Below are 4692 nucleotides of genomic sequence, written 5' to 3'. Positions count from 1 at the left end.
AACCCCCAGATGTTGCGCCCGGTGCGGCCGGCCCCCCCTGCACCCCCCACGCTACGCCACTGAGTACATGCAGTGTCTACATTTAAAACAAACTAATACTTGTTTGGAATGATGTCCAGTTGGCATCAAATCCATTGATGTTGTGGTTGTGGTTGTTGTGGCTGTGGTTGTTAGATTGTCATAACTTTAACCAATTGTTTTCAGACTTCAAATTCCTTATACATTACTCTAACAATTTGACTTCCCACCTTCCTTGCTGTTTTTATAACCCATCCCTCTTATATACTGCAGAATATCAAACTTTTCACCTAATGTATATTCCTCTGTGACATATATTATCATTAATTCCCATTGCTCAAATTTCAGATCCTGCCCATTATTTCATTTGGTGGTGGTTGTTTTTTTCAAATAATCAGTTGGCATAAATTCCCAACTTATAATAGTTATGGATCGAAGTCCTAAAAAGGGAGTGGGGGAGTGCCATTCCAGTGAGAACTAAGCATGATCAATCAGCACAAAATGCTAATTGGTGGGGGGGGTGTAGAAACCAGGTGGGCAGGGGAGGGGAAAAAAGAATGGAGGAACTGCAAGGTTTGCTGAATGACAAAACCACTTTGGGTAGGGGATGCAAAGCAGGGGGGAACTGCCCCCTGAGGACTGAGCATTGCTAGTAGCCATGGAATGCTGTCTGTTGATGGAGAGGGGGGGGAATAAAAACAAGAAACCTAGGGAGAATGGGGTATGGAAAGGTGTGTCCAGGAAAAAGGCTTGGCTGACTCACCGGAGCTCTGAACAGAACCATTTCTTTTCTTTCTTTCTTTTCTTTCTTTTTATTTATACTTTTCAAGTTTATACATTTCACTAATTTTACAATCATTTTGACATTTCAAAGCTTGACTTCCTTCCCCTTCCTCTTTCTGCGCTTCCTTAAATTTATTTTTTAATATCTTCGGCATCTCCAAAATAACTTAATTTGCTCATTTATTCATCTTCTTTAAATATATTTACTCTTATGAAAGTGCAGGTTATTACAATAATCCTACCAATGTTTTTGTCTGTTTACAATTTATCTGCAAATATTCAATAAACCATTTACATTCTTTTATAATAAAAAAAAATGTTATCTTGATTTCTTATTCTTCCGGTAAGTTTTGCCATTTCTGCCACACAGAACCATTTCCAGACTCTCCAAGTGTTCCTATTTTCCAGGGACAGTAGTCCTAAATTTACAGAAGCCTTCCTGGTTTGATCCTGGAATGTCCTGCTTTTCCTTAGGACGTCCCTGTTTTCACCAGAGAAATATTGGAGGGTATGGAGATACGTGGCCCCTGAGCCAAGGAGATAAATAACTACACAACCTTTAGAAGACATCTGACGGCAGCCCCCTTATAGGGAAGTTTTTAAATGTGTTCATTATGTTTTTATATATGTTGGGAGCCACCCAGAGTGGCTGAGGCAACCCAGTCACTTGGGCAGGGTATAAATAATAAAATGATTACTACTATGGAATAGGATGTCCCTATTTTCATCCGAGAAATGTTGGAGGGTTTGCATTCCATGCTGCAACATGGTGTTGCGGGTCCCACGTCCCTGATGTAATAGCCCTTCCTTCTGCCAAGAGAACCCTGAGAACTGACATTCTCTAAGGGAAACTGGAGGTCTTTAATAGAGAATTCTCAACACATTAAACACGCTACCGTTCCTCATATTCCTTAGGTGAGGTCATGGTGGAGACACTGGCATGAACCTGGTGTAAACTGAGTTGTAGGGGTGCTTTTAGCGCAGCAGATTTCTAATTGAAATGAATGAGCCTGTTCCACAGTATCTGCTAGTTAGTGTGTTCACCACCGTCCTTGCAAGAAGCTGGCAGCGGAAATGACTTCAGAGGAGAACAAAGAAATATAAAGCATGCGAACGTGAAAAGGAATATGCAAGGTACATTAAAAACTGCACCACATGCTGAATTGCCCACCTCACCCCAGCCTGCACTTTGACAAAACTTAATTAAGCCTTGTCAAGCCCTTCTGAGGTAGGCAGGCATGTTTTGCCCTTCCAACTCATTACAAAGCATCCTAATCTTTTGTCGATTCAGCAATTGACACACAAAGCAATGCTGTCTCTTCCCTTAAGAAAGCAAAGGGAAAGTACCTGTGGATATGTGTGCTAATATTTATAGGAAGTTCCAATAAAAGGCTTTCTGCAAATACATGGTTTATACAATACAGCTTGCTTAATATTTCCAGGAAGAGGTTATTAGGGGGTGGGGATAGATCATTTATCAAAGCATTAATATGTATTTAGGTAATAAAGGCAACGGGGCAAAACTCACCAAACAGTGCCACCTGCTGGAGGCCGCTTGCTACTACCTCATGAACTCATTGCCTATGTCGCTCGTTTACCTTGCTGGCTTAAATATATGTTATTTGCCGGCGCAGTTCTGTGGCTGGGCCTGTGACTAAAATTGTTTGAAACGCAAACGGTGTGCGTGCAAAATGCCTGCCCCCTCGGGGACACACAACAATTTTGTCTTGTTGCTCCTTCAATTTGTTCTCTCTCTCTCTCTCTGGTCCTCTGTGCCATTTTGACCCAGTAAGAGTGATGTCCCCCTGTTGCCTAGGCAACAGAGTGATGCTCACTCTCTTCCCACAATGGCTGCAGCCTCACGACACTGCCCAGGGAGAGTGCGAGCATTGTCCAGTTGCCTAGGCAATTTGGCGACACACTTTCTTCCCCCTACCCCTAGCACAGTGGGCAGACTCTACCTAGTTTCATGGAACATCCTCAAAGCACTGGCAGGTGGAGACAATGTTCAACTCTGCAGTAAGAAAATCCTTAATAAAATATTTTTTTAAAAAAACTCTGCAGTTCAAAAACAAAGCTGAAAAGTTACACAGGCTGTAGGTGGAAATCTTCCTCTCCCAGAGGGCCTTTTCTGCATGCTGTGAACAATAAATTGTCCCATTTACAGTTGTACCTCAGGTTACATACGCTTCAGGTTACAGACTCCACTAACCCAGAAATAGTGCTTCAGGTTTTAAACAAAATCTTGCCATTGGTGAAGCAGCTGGTTTTAAAAACAAGACATAATGTTTGGGGCATATGCCATGTAAAACTGGATATAATTCTTTTCAGAAACTTGAAGATAATACAATACAGTGGTATCTCGGGTTACATACACTCCAGGTTACAGACTCTGCTAACCCAGAAATATTACCTCAGGTTAAGAACTTTGCTTCAGGATGAGAACAGAAATCGTGCTCCGGCAGCACGGCAGCAGCAGGAGGCCCCATTAGCTAAAGTGGTGCTTCAGGTTAAGAACAGTTTCAGGTTAAGAACAGATCTCCTGAACGAATTAAGTACTTAACCCGAGGTACCACTGTACTCTTCTTTGCACTGAGAACTTTGCTTCTCTTTTATTGAAACTGTGATTTCAGGCTTTTGTCAATTCTATTTTCAAGTTGTTTTAGGATGCATTCTTTTATTGTTGGGGGTGGGGATAAGTCAGTAGGTTGATAGTATTTTGGACTGCAACCTCCCCCCTCTGAGTTGCTTTGAAAATTAAGTGGAATGTATAGTTATATATTGAAAAAGAAACTTTTTTATTGTTCTTTTATGTTTATGGTGTATAATCTTTAGGATACTTTAACTGGAAAAGCAGACAATAAGATAATGATATGGGGGCCATGGCATACATTAAATAACTATATGTGATTATTATCATTATTACTAAGCAAATAAAAACATTTGTTGCTCACACTGCCACCTTCTAATTTTGCTGACTCATACACAGTGTGGTCAAAGCCACACATTCCAAACCTGGTGTAGAAGAAGCCTATTTTATACATTTTCCACACCTATAGCATTTTAATATGATTGTTTTGTCATGTTTATTTTAATGTTTCCGGAACTGGTTTTTATATTCCGTAAACTGCTTAAAAGCCTATAAGGGATTTGTTATTGTGTGCTTTAGTTATATATTGATTTTATAGTTAAACCAGTAAGGAGCCATTTTGGAATGTAAATTAAGTATAAATTAATATATTATTATCATCATCAATCACCATCATCACAACATAGAAGCAAAAATAAATGACAATATTGATAATTCAAGTGAACAGAGGTAAATCCTCAAGCAATTTGCCTACTTCAAATGCTTACTTCAAATGGTGCTGATAGGAAAGGAGCTGGTTATTTCAGTCCATTGCCATGAAACCCTTCTTCATTAAAGTTGGGGCATATCATTTTTATAGAAGTTTAACTGTTGTGTCTTCCCCCAAAGAGTCCAGGAAATTGCAGTTTGACGGGAGTGTGGTGAATTCTCTCTTAGGCAATTCCTGTCCCCCCTACAGAATTACACATCAGTGAATTCCCTGAGGGAACAATGATAGAAGCAATTTAAAAATGGCCTTTCTGTCCAGGAATTAGAAGACAACAGCACCCTGGCTCATGATGAGCTCTCCATTCTGCTTTCCCATGGTTTCTTTTACATCGAGCGTGCCGTTATGAGGATTAAGTCAGGATTTGCTTGACATTATATATATGCCCGATATCATTGGATTTCAGGACAGTTTGAAAGCACACAAAACGCAAGACCAGTTAGGATTGGTCAGTTAGTTTCAGCAGTTCTCCCACCTGATGAAACAGTGGCTGGTCCTAAGGAAGGGAGAACAACTTCCCTTTGGTTGCTAGGCA

General features: G+C 40.5%; 1 long non-coding RNA gene across 1 annotated transcript; it reads left to right on the top strand.

Moving 5' to 3' along the window:
* The first annotated feature begins 2855 nt into the window (after window positions 1–2855).
* LOC310707590 lies at window positions 2856–4447 on the top strand. The gene is made up of 2 exons (XR_014526603.1): window positions 2856–2897; window positions 4350–4447. It is a non-coding gene; the product is annotated as an uncharacterized lncRNA (long non-coding RNA).
* Window positions 4448–4692: the final 245 nt, after the last annotated feature.

This window comes from Podarcis liolepis, assembly GCF_965112155.1.
Source record: "Podarcis liolepis genome assembly, chromosome: 5".
NCBI classification, from domain to species: domain Eukaryota; kingdom Metazoa; phylum Chordata; class Lepidosauria; order Squamata; family Lacertidae; genus Podarcis; species Podarcis liolepis.
Note: the sequence above shows the minus strand (reverse complement) of the source record. Positions and strands in the feature narration are given on the sequence as shown.